This window comes from Hippichthys cyanospilos, chromosome 8 (assembly GCF_059441005.1).
Source record: "Hippichthys cyanospilos isolate Australia breed blue-spotted pipefish chromosome 8, RoL_Hcya_1.0, whole genome shotgun sequence".
Taxonomy (NCBI): Eukaryota; Metazoa; Chordata; class Actinopteri; order Syngnathiformes; family Syngnathidae; genus Hippichthys; species Hippichthys cyanospilos.
The window spans coordinates 21,575,969-21,593,482 of record NC_142376.1 but is presented as its reverse complement, the minus strand read 5'-3'; the positions used below and the strand labels follow the sequence as shown (position 1 = coordinate 21,593,482).

The window sequence follows — 17,514 nt, the reverse complement described above, 5'->3', positions numbered from 1 at the left end:
CTGCCATTTTTGAGTGAGTGTACACCACAACACCCCCACCTCCACCCGCTCATTGGTATTCCTGTTCATATTAGCCTCTTCAATCAGCACCAGAGAGGCTGTGATTAATGGCAGCAGCAAGAGCAATCTCCTAGTGATTCATTAAACTCGACTGACTTAAATAAAGAGGGGGATTTTCTCATATTTTTGTTCAGACTATGAAATATATCGTCTGGCGCTGGTGAAATGTATAATTTATGCTGTTTTGAGTTGCTCGCTTGTTAAATCCATTGACCAGAATGAACGGCAAGTTAGTGTGAATTAAATCCAATATAGCCGCAGTAACCATAAACAATCTTTTTTTTTGTATTTTTTTGCGTATTTTATTTCCTTTCTCCTATTATTTAACATTACATTATCCGTATTAACATTATTGTATATTCATTAAAGAACTAATATTACTTAGTTTGTTGAGAATTTGTTCTCAGGACTGGTTATCTACACCAAGACTCCAGTGAAAGAGTACGCAAGTCGCCACATTGAACTTTATTTTGACTCATGTATGGTGTATCATGTAGTATCTGTTGAATAATAAATCAACAACAATGTTAAAGTCAGTGAACTAACATATAAACACTTGCCGAACTATAATCTATGAATTTACTGTATTTTTAGCCTACATTAGCGGGTTAGCAACCACTAACAACAACTACTAACTATAAAGTGCAACCTCTACACATAACAAACACATAAACAGAATAAACACCCATCACTTACTATATATATATATATATATATATATATATATATATATATATATATATATATATATATATATACACATATATATACACACGTATATATATATATATATATATATATATATATATATATATATATATATATATATATATATATATATATATATATATATATATATATGTGTGTGTGTGTGTGTTACGGCGGGCGGAGAGAGGACCCAAGAGCACGCAGAACTGGTAAGGGCAAAGGCAGAGTGTTTATTAAACAGAAGGTGCAGGTAGTCGTGGTGAAGAGGTCTGGGGGGGTTCCGGAGTCAGGAGAGCTGGGGTTTGGCTGGGAGTCGGGCAAAGGAGGAGAGAAGGGAGGGGGGCTCGGGCAGACAGGTTAAGGCGGCAGGCTAGCGGGCGGTCAAAGGCAGGCAGGGTCGAAATACCAAAAATCCGGTCAATACGGCAGGCAATCGGGTGGTCAGGAACAAACAGGGTCGGGCAACAGGCAGGCTGGCAGGAGGAGTCGCTGGAAAGCTCGGCGTGGCGCATTGAGACAATCTGGCAGGTTGTGAATGGAAGTGACCGGGCTTTATACTGGGTGGGTGAGTGGTGCAGGTGTTATTGTTTGGGGCTGATTAGCAGGAGGGCTGAGCAGGTGAAGCTGAAGTGACACATATATATATATATATATATATATATATATATATATATATATATATATATATATATATATATATATATATATATATATATATACACATATATATATATATATATATATATATATATATATATATATATATATATATATATATATATATATATATATATACACATACACATATATATATATATATATATATATATATATATATATATATATATATATATATATATATACACATACACATATATATATATATATATATATATATATATATATATATATATATATATATATATATATATATATATATATACGTTTGTTCGAGTATTTCTTCCCGGATTTAAACTTTTTCGTGTTGCTCTAGCCCTTAATAATGGGTCCAAAGAAAGACAGTGATAAGGGGAAGGCAAAGAGGAAAACAATGAGGACCACTATTGAACCGAAGAAGGAAATTATAGCAAAATATGAACGTGGTGTACGAGTGTCCGACCTCGCGTCGCAGTTAGCTAGCGTCATCATGGAAGGAGTAACTCCCTCCCGTCCTCTCCACATCCATTCCTGTATGCCATCAACCACTCTCCAAAACGTAAGTAAATTATACAAAATGGTTTATAATGCTTTATTTATCTTTATCTTTATCATGTACTGCTTGTGCACATTTACTTGTGCACACATACTTTCCATTATTTCTTATGGGAAAATTGGTTTCGGTGCTCGAACAAATCACCACCTCAGAACGGATTATGGTCGAGTACCGAGGTACCACTGTATATATATATATATATATATATATATATATATATATATATATATATATATATATATATATATATATATATATATATAGTACATGCATATTGAGGACTCCGTGCTCTACTCATAGAATTGATCACACAAACGCCAGCCATAGAAATCCTGCTTTGTCACCTCCACCTCCATGCAACAACTGTACATACAGTAAAGCGGACCAAACAATGTTTTGCTCTGAAGTGGCATCTTTTGGACCAATCTGCCTGCTGTTTCCTTGAACGCTGTTCAAAATCAATAAGCTCTGGCTGTCACAGTGTGGCATGTCGGTGTACTGAGGTGGGGGAAGGTGGAACCAGAAATGGAGGAGAGTGGGGTGGTTTTGCTCAAAAGATGATTTAATAATGAAATGAGGTAGGAACAAAAATGACAAAAACTGGACAAAGTACCAGATGAATAAGGAACAGAAAATAAACTCATGGAGAACAGCAACTGAGGAACTGGGAAATACAAGAAGCAATGAAGGACATTGATGAGGTAAGACGTGCCAAACGGCCAGAAAATTCAATGACCCGACAACTGGCTGGATACTAACAGGGACTTTAAATAGACGCTAAAATAATTAAGAAAACGTGCGAAACACCTGGAAGGAAGATGAGAGGCGGGGGAAGCGGATTGGTAGAGACACGGGGGCTGGAACACGCGGAGGACATGAGGAACAGACAGGTGGATGGCATTAATGAGACACGGAGAGGAAAGGCAGACGAGAGGGAAACTCAAACATGAACTAATTACATGAACCAAAACCACACGACCCCCCCAAAAAACAACAAACCCAAACAAACGGCCTTACTGAAGTCGGAGGCCATGGTGAGGACCACATCAGGTAAAGTAGCTGCTTCTATCTTGAAAAATAGTCTTTCAATGCACCACTGTGAATTCCGTTTGACCTCAAATAGTGTCCCTAGCTTTTAATGGATCTGTGTCCCAATTAAACAGTCTCGTCAGAAAAAAAATAAATTCTACACCTCAAACCGATGTTGCCTTTTTTGCACTGTATAAAAAAAGAAAAGCAACAACAAGCAGTGCCACTAGGTGGGGTAATTACTTTGATCATCACTGATACCGTTACTTAGCTTTCCGTTATGCTCCTTTTGCATCACTTCTCTTTCGATGCCATTTGCATTGTTGCATCATATGTTTAATTTGTAATGTCAATAAAGATTAGTCCAATTTAATCCGCACTTGTAATGTCTTCACACAGGCATTTTTTGTACATACAATATCTGCTGAAAGTTCAGCGGTACAAACTAATTTTTCCTCTGAAGAGGCAAACCTTTCACTCAACAGTCTCAAGTTGTGTGGATGTATTAGGCTACTACGTGTTGAGGATGGCTTTAATAATTAAGAAGAGCTGAGAATATAAGATGCTCCCTGTTGTGCAGTCAGCTGCACTGGCACGAAAAAGGAGGAGGAGGAGGAGGAAGGCGGTAATGGTGAGAAGTGCCTATGAAATATGGATATCAGGAAGAAAGCAGTCCAGGAAAGTTGCCAGGGGAAAATTTCTTTAATTTTTTCATTGTCGCAAATACTCAACAGTAATAAAGTAAAAAAATAAAATAAAAAAGGTACTCGTGTGTTATCCACGAAAAAAAAATAATGTGCACCCCTGAACATTTTGAACACTTCTGAGTAGTTTTTCTGCTTACAACTTCACGTTTGGAAACTTCTTGCTCACAAGGAACTGACAATGAAATGAAAGCAATACATTTCAGCAACCCAGCAGCAGTAAATGCACACACTGACAAAAAGCCACAAATTGTGTGCATGTGTCACCCTCATATTTAAATAATTTCAACCAATCATTTGTCAGAATTGAGATCCGCAGTGTCAGTATATCACCTAATTGTACCATGAACCACGCTGGGTGATTCATTCAGGAAATATAGCATGTGTTGCTTCATACGTCATATGTAACGTGATTTAAAGCAAGATTCAAACCAATGGTTCAATGGAAATCTCGGTCAGCGTTCCAAAGCATGTTTTGAAGCTTTCAAATGACCATGACTACCAATAGTCATGCACAACGCGAGAGGAGCAATTCAGTGAAGAACTTACATCAATGTCAGAAAAGTGAACACTAAGGTATCTCTGAAGTCATCTGTCATGAATTGTTATGAGATAGTGTGCATTTGTCGTTGTTGTTTTACCTTCCTCTGCAGGTATTTTTGAGTACCGGTAATTGATTTTCTTTTCTACCTATTCCTGTTTTATTAGTTTCATTGTGCACTGCACTTACATAATGAAAGACTAGCTTGTGTTTACATCCATTCGACAGCGTTCTCACATCAACCTCACGTTATTCTTGCCTCAGAAAGCTTCCCTTGAAAAGCGTATTCTGCTTTTCTTTTATGCGACATAAGCATTTTGCTGCTGCATTTCCTGTTGTATAAATGTTTAGTTCATCTGCTTGTATTGTGAATGCCACTAATGTTACAATAAAGTGTGATCTATTTTTTACAATATTTAAAAGTTACGCACAGTTCTTGATATTGTCAATTGTATATGTTAGAGTAATCTGTTATAATTTTACTATCGTTTTCTTTGTCATTTCAGATTCATAAAAATACAATCAACACTGGTATTTAAAATGACATTAAGAAACAAAGCTTCAGTTTTTTAATTTCTCTTCAAATTGTTCACTTCCTGTTAATTTGTGTTCTACACAAACCAAGGACCGTAGTAAAAACTCGACTCCACGACAACATCAAGGAAAGACAACTACCTGCTGACCAAGCTCAAGGCTACACACACAAATCAATAATACAATGCTTCATATCCATTGTTGGAGGAACCTAACCAACAATGTGACATACAAGTGTCGGGTATAACTTTCTCCTTGCTACTAAGTTGGACAAGATGAATGATCAAAATTCCACTGTAGTGCTTGCTAATATAATCACCTTTGCCAGCAGGATCAGGGTTCGCTGTGATGCTGTTTGATGTAATCACTTGTGTTTGCTAATCAGGAAGAGAGAATGAATGTGTTTGTCAGGGTGCTTGAGTACATGAAGAAGTGTGAGGGGACATTTGCTTGCAATAAGAAAGCATGGAAACATAGATGGAGCTTCAGAATGAGAGAGGCAATATGGCCTTGAGATGATACCACAGAAAATTGAATGGACCCTACTCCAGAATAATGCCAAAATGGAAAGACAAGAAATCAACTCATCTGGCAAGATGAGTTGTGTCTGTTACGTTGTGTCCTGTACTGGGGACGCATCACTGCGATATTCCTGTGTTGGTGATGATTCTGGCTGAAATCCTGTTCCCTGTCTTGACAGACTGAGAACTGCCATTCAAAAGGTCCTGCAGCCAGGCGAAGAGGGTGGGGCGCAGTCCAATTGAGAGCAGTTTGTTTGTGGGGAATGGCTGTATTGAACCCAGAGCTAGAGTCAATAAAGGGCATCCTGATAAAAGAATCTTTATTCTTCGGGTGCATAGGGGAGGTGTGCTAGACAGCGGCAATAGCATCTGTGGTGGACCAGTTGGGTTGGTAGGCATACTGCCTGGGGTCCAGTGTATCGGCTGTGCTGCTCTGAATGTGGGTCAGCACCACTCTCTCAAAGCACTTCCTCAATGATTGGGGTGAGTGCTACTGGCAGGGGGGAGGCTCTTCTTGGGGATGGGCACATTGGTAATGTTCTTGAAAAGGGGGGAGGGGGGCAGTTCTCTGGGTGAAGGAATGGTTGAATATAGAGGTGAGAATGTCTGTCAGCCCTGAGGACTCTTCCAGGGATATCATCTCAACTCAATTGACAAAATTTTGTCAACGAGAAGAGCAAACAGCAATGAGCCTTCTTGATCGTCCAGGATCTACGCCATCAGATGTGTCATGGAGCTGTGGAACTAGTGGATAATGGTGTGTTTGGCAATCTTGTCCATAGAGGATGTGGAAGATACATTATTGGAATTTTGATAACAGGGATCCTCCTCATAGGGAGTCGGCAGATTTCTGTTTTACAAAGTTGGCCGGACGGACACAGCCAGATTGGCTGTCAGTCTTCTTTGAGGGTGTTGGGTGAGCAATAAATACTCACACTTCTGCTGCGAGTCACCTGAACCGCAAATTGGATGTGGTTCTTGAATCCTCAAGCAAAACGGTTGTCAACAGAAGATGTTGGCAACACATTGTACTAAAGATCCATTGTAAACGAAGACCCTCTCATAGTTTTCCTGGTCTGTGACCAAGTGCATGGTGTTTGGTCCATTTTACTACCGCAACACTGATATAACTAATCTCTCCAAAGGATTACATCAGTTATCCTGTGGCTTTGGTAATATTAAATCAAAATGAGTACATGATGAACTGCTCGAGTTGCCGCATGCCAAATGTTCCACGCTCTGTTAAAAAAAATGACAGTTAGATTTTCCCTGCCCCTGCTGTTGAAGCGTGACCATGATATGAGGATTTAACATTACTTCTGACTAGAGATGGAAACGAGAAAGAGCTGCTTTGGGTTCCCCTCCAGCCTGGCTGAAGACTAGCATCCGCATCATCATCATGGAGTTAGCAAGTGTAGATGGGGCCGCCTGGCTATGGCGTAATGCTTCAGAGAACCATCCGAGGCCATCCTTTCTAATATTGTCCCAGTGATGGAGTTTTTCACAAAGTTACTGATGCAATGGGTCTGCAAAAAATTTGAGTGCAAACATCAGTATGTTTAAAAGCGTGGGGCAATTTTGTCATATCACAACTTAAAGTTTTTCCTGAATACTGAGTGAGGCATCATTCAAGGTGATGGCTAATCTCAGTGTTGCGGATGGAATGTTGTACATTGTACACATTCTCGATTTCGTAGCCGTGCATACACATTGTTATGTGTCTGGCACCATCAAAACAGTAGCATCAAAATGGAGATAATAAATCATCTGGGTAGGTTTTACTCCTATCTATCCACTCTACCTCACTCTTTGTCTTTTTCTTCCACATGCTTCCTTTTTGCACAATACCATTATGTGACCCAGGTGCTGGCTGTTGCAGTGAGAATGCTGGTCCATAGGGGGATACACAAACAGCTGCAGTGTCAGTGATGAGTACATTTTATTATCACAGCGTGACACAAGACCTCAGGCACCTTCTGTGCACAAAACAGTGTGAGTGAAAGCAGGGCTGACACACAAAAAAAATGTTGACTTGCATGCATGCATATACAGTGGGCCCCCATGTTACAAACTTAATCCCTTCAGCGGCTAGGCTCGTAACTCGAATTCGCCGTATGACGGGCAATCCAAAACTATGTTAATTAGTTAATGCGTGCGAAAACCTTAGGTAAAAACATCACTACTTTATACACATATTAAAAATTTGTAACATAATCTACTGTGCAGTTAAATTAAATAACATAAATATACAAAGGAAAAACGACATTTACCTTTGGGGCGATGTGACGTGCTGGTGGTGGGTGGAGGCGGAGGGAAGCAGAGACGAACTCGCAGAATTTATTTTTTTTTTTCTTAAACGAGCGACCGGCGATTTCCTTGTCTTTAATCCATAATAGAAAAAGCCTCTCCATTTTGTTGTTGACCGAGGTCCGTCCCCTGGCAAGGAAAGTTTTGCCCTTAGAAGACTTGCTTGCTTTCATAGCTTCCTTGTTCTTGAGAATTGTACCGATTGTCAAGCGGTTACGGCCATACTCACTAGCAAGGTTAACTATGCGTGCGCCTCTTTCGTAATTTTTTTATTATCTCCTGCTTCGTTTCTATTGTCATCATCCTCTTACTTCTTCCTTTACCGCAACTAGCAATTTTAGAAGCCATGTCTAACAGATAAAGTCTTCACAACACACCGACCAGCTCGTGCTATCAAGCTAGATGAGGGCGTTCGGCCAATAGCATATCGGCCTCTCCGTGACTGAGACTGTGACTGTTACCTTAATCGTCCAATACCATATAGGCATTTCCGTGACATGCGAGAAAAGTTGTTTTTGTTGATGCAGCAAAGTGAAAATAATAGTGCGGACACACTGACCGGCATGTTGGCTGGTTTGTAAGCCGAAAGGTTTGTGCGTAAGAGGGGGACAAAAAAACGCCGCGGTCCACGTCGTAAGATGAAAAATACGTAAAAGAGGGGGTTCGTAAACCGGGGGCCCGCTGTATAGTACATATTGTAATGCTGTGCCTTTGTGAATTTGCATGTGTATTTTGGCCCATACATTTTTGCCATGTTAACAGTATGAAAAGAAACTATCGTGTTTCTTAGTTAAAGAGGCCCCTGTTATTGGACTTTACCCCGTTTGCACAGTACTATGCAGCAGATTCCTCGTTGCCTGCAGCAGGCTGTTCTAAGTGATGTGGATTTATTTGTTTATAACGTCCTATTTATGATCAAGACAGATTTTCTTTTATGGTTGGTTCATTGTGTTCCCTTTCAAATTTGATGACATTCCACATGTCGATAATGTCATAATGGGTTTGATGACTCCCATCCCGTTCTCTACGATCATTTAATGTCTTTTTTGTCACCATGCTTTAAACTATTTTCTCTCCTGTGAGAATTGGCAAACATCACACAACATTATCTCTCTATCTATCTATCTATAGGGCTGCTCAGTGGCGCAGTGCATAGCACCACTACCTCAAAGTTAAAGAGACCCGAGTTCGAATCCAGCTGGCTTCAGCCTTCCTGTGTAGAGTTTGCTTGTTCTCCCCGAACCTGCATGTGTTCTCTCCTGGCACTCTGGCGTCCTCCCACCATACCAAAATATGCATGGCAGGTGAATTGGACATACTGAATTTCCTTAGGTGTGATTCGCTGCGTGAATGGTTGCTCGTCTCTGTGCGTGTGCCCTGCAACTGGCAACCAGTTCAGGGTGTCCCCCCGCCTAAAGCTATATATATATATATATATATATATATATATATATATATATATATATATATATATATATATATATATATATATATCAGTACCTGCATGGAAAAGTGTGTGAGCTGTGTCTGGAAATCATGATATATGAGGACACAGTGACGTCAACGAAAGTGTCTGAAAAGTGTGTTAAAGTACAGAAGATGGCTAGGTTTCCAAAGAAAAGTGAATTGAAAGTTAAACACACTTACACACTAAATTTTCGAAAATCACGACTTTTCAGGACATTGGATATTTTTGGTGTGGGAGCATCCTGGGAAACTCTAGAGTGCTGTAGGCAGCACAGAAAAATGAGGACATTTTTTTCATGTTTTTCGTTTTTTTCATATAGAAGGTGTGTTGTAATAATAAAAAAAAGTCCTGATATGTCATGAAAACACACACACACTACACCACTACACAAGAAGAGCCAAAGTAGAGAGAAATTTGTCACTCTGGCATACAAGTGTCTCTTTTTCGAAGGTGGCCTTGTTTCTGCATAGGCTCTGGGCATCTCTTACCACAGCTGCCCAGAAACTGTCAGATGGACACTGATTTATGCAAATTGGCAGGGAAGTGCTTGTGGGTCAGCTGCGATAATGTGGCAAGACAGTGCATGCGGGCAAGTCAACGAGATATCCAAGTCAGAACAGTGGGTAGGTAGATTACAAGTGTAGAATGATGAGCTGGGGGGTTGGGGGTGGGGTGGGGGGGAGTGTCCAGTCAGAGAACCATCCACATAAAATTTTTGACTATGAAAATACTGTACTTTTTTGTACATTTTCATTTGATAGTTACTTGATCATTAGAAATACAATAAATATGTTTACATATATTTTTATCTAAATACAGCTTTCTGGTTAATTTTGCTTTCATGTAAAATGAGATATTGCAAACGAGATATCACAAAGAAAACCTATGTACCCTGAAAAATAAAACATGAGCTTTACTTAAAAATATTGATGTAAACCATCATCAGCCAACATTTAGGCTTCGATCACTTTAAAAATATTCAATTGGTTTAAGCTGTGATGGATTATTTCAATATTAATGTGAGTTAAGTGCATTTTTTTCAGTGCACACTGGCAATAAAAACCCTTTCATAAACATAATTTGTGTGTTCAGTTCCGCTAAGAATATCAAATAATATACCATATATTATTTTGAGCAATATTTTGTAGCAAATCATAAGACAAGAAATGACAGTTTTAAACTTCCTAAACATTTGAAAAGAAACACTTTTGTGCAACTGCTGTCAGCAAGCATTTTCAGAAACAGTCAGTGGTGCAATTAACATTTATTGTGCTAGCTGCTGCCACTGTTGTCTTCCTTGACAACAGAATCAATAAACCAACAAAAAGATCAATTTAAACATTGGCTGTTTTTTTTTCTCAGAAAATATGGTGACATCCTCCCATGACTCAAATGTCCATCTCCAGCAAAACATCACACACATACCTCACTGCGTCATGTCTAAATTGCATTGTTTAATGAAATAGGGACAATAAGCAGTGGTGGTGGAGGAGGTAATCCTTCCCTGGCTTGGAAAAGGGAACTTTTACCTTTTAAAATTCAAAATAATAAAGTGGAAATGATGGTAACAGATGTGATTGCTATTCAGGGATTTGGGATGTTGATATGCTTTACTGAATGTGATCCTTCATCTCATCCCACTCATTTCCTGCCAGCTCCCACCATCTAATTAGGAGAAAAGAAATCAGCCACACTGCGGTTTCTCTCACATGCAGGTGATCCAGATGGTTTCAGGTTCTTGCCGTCCTCTGATACAAACAGTTGGTCTTGCTATTTTTGAGGCTGGGCACTTGTGGTGCCTGGCACAGTTTAATTAGAGTGAATACATTAGGTCACTGTGCGATCCTGCTACCTGGCATGGCTTTAAACACTTTGGGACTACAGGGGAGGCCATCCTTTGCCGCGTGTCACTACACTCCCACCTGGAAGGAACACTGCGGCTTCCCAGTGACAGATGGCGCCATGCTTGCGAAACTGGGCCGGATTACTGCAGCCACCACTGCACCGTTCAGTGAGCCATCAAGTCTTTATGTTGGCGAGACCTTTGCATGGTTGGAACCACAGCAGTGATGCAGTGATCTGTCATCATTTGCATTTGTCTCTTGGCTGATCCAAATCATTGCTACAAGTCTCTTTGGCCATTACACCGACACAGGGGGTCCTCGATTTAGGATGGTCATACGACATTTCAAGGTTATGAACAATACGCGCTACAAGAAGACATGATTAGCTTGCTCTCCTGAGTCAGAAGATTTATGAGCTCATTGATCTTGAAAGAAAAGTCTTTTCTGAGAATACGTTTTTTGATGAACTGAACTGTCAAAATACATTTAATGTAATAAATAATAAAAAATATACATATTGGTAAAATAAAAAAAGATTATCACTTTTTTGTTAATAGAACAGAGTAGAATAGAATACTTTTATTGTCATTGTATAAAGGTAAACAACAAAATTGTGTTATAAATAAAAAATAAATGCAATGGTTTTCATAATACTAGGCTCATGTCAGCAAAAATAAAAATGGAAGTATGTATATATTCTAATTCTATACAAAATTCTATTTAAAATGATACACAGTACTGCACTATATACTTCATGGTGGCAGTTCAAACAATGACAAATTTACAGCACTTGCAGCACTTGAATGCTGAATGTTGAAATCCCTAATTTTGAGATAAAGGTATTGACCCGAAGCTTTCATGAAGTGTTAAATCACCACAGGAGAGTAAATTCCAATTGCAGTTATGGACATCATCAGAAATTTCAAAACTTACAAATCTGAGGGAGTTTAACATCTCAACAGATGCAGTCAAGCAAAAATATTGTTGACATCCATCCATTTTCTGTAGTCGCTTATCATCACAAGGGTCGCTGATGTATTGCTGCCTATCCCAGCCATCTTCGAGCAGTAGGTGGGGGAACGCTCTGGACTGGTTACAAGCCAATTGCAGGGCACACAAAGATGAACAACACACAGTCACACCTATGGACAAGTTACAGTATCCAACACACCTTTCATGCATGTTTTTATAATATGGGAGGAAGTAGAGAGAGCCCAGAGGAAACTGACTTGGGCATCGGGTTCAATGCCTTAGCAATTAAGTTATATTGTTGAAGAACCGAAAAAGACCAAAAGGAGAAAATGAAAGAGAAGATGAAAAGAAAAATAAAGACCGAGCGTAACGTCAAAGTCAAATAGTAAACAGCAACAGTCTCTATGGGTCAATCTAAAATGAAATCAGAAACACAAGCAAGCCGGTTAGCCTCCGCCAGACTCACAGTACCGGACGCTGGTCCCCATCTGTGGACTTGATCAATTTGGCAGCCTCAGAAACTGAAGAAAGCCAACGCCTCTCGCCATCCGGATATGTGATTCCTAACCTTGCTCTCCTCACGCTGCTCTGTGGGTGCGTTTCATGACTGACACGGCACGTCCCTGTGGATGTAATAGCGGGAGTTGGGGCAGGAGTAGATTAAAAGTCCACAGGTGCCGTGTCAGTCATGAAGCGCAACACACACACACATTGTCGAGGCAGAGGGACAATGGCGGAGACGTTCACCAGACCGTTGGAAATCTCTTACCTAAATTTATTTTATAGTAAAATGGTATTTCAAGTGTAAACTCTCCATAGTAATCATGTTTGATCATGTACAGATTTGACTTTAATTCATCGCCTGGGCCACTGCTAATATGACCGCAGCTGTGCGAGACTTCAGTGGAAAGGGAGAACTGTTCACTTAATGTACAGTGTATAGTGAGGTAGTATATAACGACGTAGTGAATCCGCAATGTTCGAACCGCGAAGTAGCGAGGGTTTAATGTATTCTGACGTCATGCTTCTCTCTTTGACGGTGGAAAATTTCGACTTAAGCTGCCTGTTTCCCTCTAGCTTTAAGAAGTGATGATGTAAAATCAGCTGAGAGTTGTTTCCGAAACCTGTCAAGCAATTCTGGAACCTGCATCGCTGTCAATGCTGTGCTAGCTTTGACAGACAAGCTCCTACTTACCTTTGTGGATTTTGACATTCTTCAGCAAACAGTTATGTCTCCAAATTTTCCAAACTTTCAATAAAAAGTATACGCTTCAGGTGAGGGGTATAGACAAAAAAATAAACAGTTTGCAGGACCCGGAACTTGCTGGTTACTCCATTGGTCACCACACAGAAGTGCTCCAAGCTCATCTCTATTTCCTCCCAAAACATGCTACCAAAACAAAAGCCCAACTAAAACAGACAGAGGACTACTTGACCTCCAAGCAAGTAAATGAACTAGTACAACAACAGAGAAATTAAAATGTTTCTGAATCAACAAAAAGATTTTAAAGGTTTTGTCAAAATGATACTTGGCACGAATAATACACAATAAATAGATGAATAAATTGAAGGGCCTGCAAGAAGTTGAAGCCAAATTACAAGTCACATAAAAGGGAGGCTGATGACAATTAAAGGAAGGTTGATGACAATTAAGTCATACCAAACAAATGGAAAACTCTGAAAAATATGCAAACAGAAATCTACAAGGTATACAACAAGTATTTACTTGTTTTAACGAATAAAATGGACTATTTGGAAGGCTAGTCCAAGAGAAATATCGTGGTCCTAGATGGAATGGAAGAAACAACAGGAGAAAAATGGACAGACAGAATTAGGAAAAGGCAACTCATTAAGGAAATACTTAAAAACTTCAACTACAAGGAAAAGATCAAAGTGGAACAAACACATTTTACTAGGAAACCAGAACTTGAGAGAATCAGACCAAGGCCTACTGTTGTAGGAGTCTAAAAAAATATAAAGACAAAACAAGGGTTTGAATAATTAAAATTATAATTTTAAGAGGTCAAATATATAAATACGCAAGGACTTCACTGAAACCATCAGGCAAAAAAGAAAAGAACTGAGCAAACATGAACGAGGCAAGGGACCATGGAGAAATTGCGTACCTACAGTATGACAAGCTTGTAATCCACCCATACACAAGCACACCAAGAAAGAAGCAACATATCTGATACAAATAAGCAGTACACAGAGACCTCAATTGTACATTACAATGGGTATGATTGGGCTTGAGCATGGAAACATTGAAAGATTAGGTCGGGGTCTGCAACCTATACTACTGTAGTTCCAGAGCTGAAGTTCTTTCACTTTTTTGCTGTAGGTCTCAGTAACTTTGAAAAATATTGACCAGGTTTATACTAGCACTAGCTGGAGAGACGAGCGATATTTTTCTATTTTTATTTTTTCTATTTTTTATTCTACCACCCGTCGGACCTGTGTCTGGTGTTTTTCTTTCCTTTTTTTTGAGGACTGTTTCCATTCTTCGTTAGCGAGTGATTTGATTGATTGATTGATTGATTTGATTCTCTGAACAGCTCCTAGCTCCGTTCATCCTCGTTTTCGTGCAGCTCTGCTAGCGTAAGTATTCGCTCGGCTGTACTAAGTTAAGCTTGGCTTCGTGCATCTCCACCGCATCAATCACTTTCAACACCTGCACCATTCTCATGGAGACGTGTCTGTCTGCTAGAGCAGAGTAGTTTGATAATCGTAGATCATACCGACACATCTGATAGTGCGGGCTGTAGCCCTCCAGCTAGTCCGGTTAGCATCAGCCCTAAGCTGCTAGCCTCGGTTAGTGCGGGTTGTAGCCTACCCGCTAGTCCGGCTAGCATTAGCCCTAAGCAGCCTGCTAGCCGCGGTGAGCCTATTCAGATGAATAATCGTTTTAGCTCCCTTGTTAGGCACAACCCATCTCAGTCCACCGGCTCCTGCACGTTAGTTATAGGGGACTCCATCACCCGTGACATTAAGCTCAAAACGCCAGCTACCGTAATGTGTATTCCTGGGACCAGAGCACCCAACATTGAAGCTAGTCTTAGGGAGCTGACACGCAAGAGGCCTAGACACCAGCGTAGTGCAAAAAACACTAGTTACTCATATATAGTGATATATGTCAGCTCCAATGATACGAGATTGAGGCAGTCTGAGATAACAAAGAACATAGCTAGGATTTGTAATCTCGCGAAAGAGATGAGTCGGTTTCGAGTAATTGTCTCTGGCCCTCTGCCTGCAAGAGGCAATGATGAGAGGTTTAGCAGATTTTTCTCGCTTAATCGGTGGATGGCTAGTAACTGTCGAGAGCAAGGTTTCCAGTTTGTAGATAATTGGCCCTCTTTCTGGTGCAGCATTTCTGTGGCGGACACTAGGACCATGTCTCTCACCCAGTAGGCATGTTTCTATGATCCTTTGATGCTTTGAACCTGTTGGCTTTGTCTTTGCTGTTTTGGACTTTGTTGTATCAGTTTTGTGATGGCATGTGAAGAGTAAAGATCTCCACTAGCACAGCAACGTGTGGTTTCTTCGCCTCGCCACATTTCAAGCAATAATCGATGCATTTGGTTTTACACAAATAATAGAAGCAGCGACACACCGGAATGGCAATATCTTAGATATATTGTTAACCCATGGCCTAACTGCCTCAAATGTCACAATTTTGCCATGTACTAATGCTATGTCTGATCATTATCTTATAACATTCGAAGTCTTAACTCAGTGTGGTCTTATTGACCGCAACCAAGGCTATAAGAGCCGTAATATTAACTCATCAACCACAGCTGCACTTTCTGAACTACTGCCTTTCGCAACAGCTGCTTTCCTGTCTTTCATTAGTTCAATCGATGAGCTCACAAACGATTTCAATACTGTTCTTTTAAATTCCCTAAACGCTATAGCACCGTTAAGATTCAAAACTCGTCCAAAGCGGCAAACTCCGTGGTTTACGTATGAAAGGTGCACGCTTAAATTGTTAAGTAGAAAACTTGAGCGTAAATGGCGAACAACTAAACTCCAGGTTTTCCGTCAGGCCTCATGCGATAGCTTGCTGAAATATGAAGAGGCTCTTAGGTTAGCAAAAACAAATTACTTTTTCAAAATGATTGGTCTTAATAAAAACAACCCCAAATATTTATTTGATACAGTAGCAAAGCTAACACAACAGCAGCAGATTAATCTTAGTTCCCTCCATTCAGCACATGATTTCATGCGATTCTTTACTCAGCAGATTCAGCTAATAAGGGACGAAATAAAAAAGGCAGCGCCACTTACCCCCTCGGGTTCTGTGATTGCTGATGCTAGTTCGGACAATCGGGTTCATGAAAGTCTGGTAAGCCTGTCCCAGTTTGATTTAGTATCCCTGGAGTGTCTTACACACCTGGTTAACGCAGCAAAGCCGACATCCTGCATGCTCGACCCGCTTCCAGGCAAACTCGTTAAAGACGTATTCCCGATCTTAGGATCATCTGTCTTGAATGTTATCAATCTGTCGCTCTTCTCTGGCATTGTACCTGAAGCTTTTAAGACGGCCGTCATTCAAGCATTACTTAAGAAACCTCAGCTAGATTGAAAATCTCTCTAATTATAGACCAGTGTCATATCTTCCATTTATTGCCAAAATTCTTGATAAAGTTTTAGCACAACATCTTAGCAATTACATGATTGATAACAGTAGATTTAAACTCCTTCAGTCAGGATTTAGGGCCAACCACTTAACTGAGACAGCCCTTGTAAAAGTGACCAATGACCTTCTCTTAGTCATGGATTTCAACATTAATATTATTATTATTTGACCTTAGTGCCGCATTAGACACTATTGATTATCATATTCTTATATATCGTCTTAAATTGTGTGATGGTATCTCAGGATCAAAACTTTCTTGGTTCAGATCTTACATCTGGGAAGGACGCATAGTGTCTCTTATGGCAAAGCAATCTCTGAATCTTTCTCCGTCTCATGTGGTGTCCCGCAGGGGTCATTACTTGGTCCTTTACTGTTTAACATCTACATGAGGGCTCCTCCCACCTGTGGTCCCTTCTGAAGGTCTCTGATTTTCCCCAATTTGGGGTTTTTGAGTTTTTCCTTCCCTTTCTGGGAGCTTTGACAGGGGATGCTGTTGTGTACCTACACCGAAAAGATGTCTCTGCATGACTTCTTTTTTCGAAAGAAGTCTCAACATGGCCTCTTTTCACCTGTGAAGCCCTTTTAGACTTCCGTGGTTCAGGGCTATGCAAATAAAATTTATCGATTGATTGATACTGGTGACTGATTGATTTATACTGGTGACAATGATAATTAATGAAAATAATCTTGTAATTGGCCATTATTTTTTAAATATATGTTTTACCTTCAGCAAAATTGGTCCTTAATTCAATTGGACTGATAGCACCATACATACACAATAAAAAGTTGACAAATCAGATGGTCTTTTTGGGTGGTGGGGGGGTACACTATCAGGAGTTTGGCTTTGATGACATCAATCAATCAATCAATCAAATTTTATTTATATAGCCCTAAATCACCGAAGTCTCAAAGGGCTTCACAGAATGAAAAGAGGTCGTACAGAGACATCTTTTCAGTATAGGGTACACAACAGCATC

At 39.9% G+C, this 17,514-nt stretch overlaps 1 pseudogene; it reads left to right on the top strand.

The window, feature by feature from the left end:
* Window positions 1-2,940: 2,940 nt before the first annotated feature.
* On the top strand, window positions 2,941-16,955 carry LOC148420521 (uncharacterized; annotated as a pseudogene).
* The last annotated feature ends 559 nt before the right edge of the window (window positions 16,956-17,514 follow it).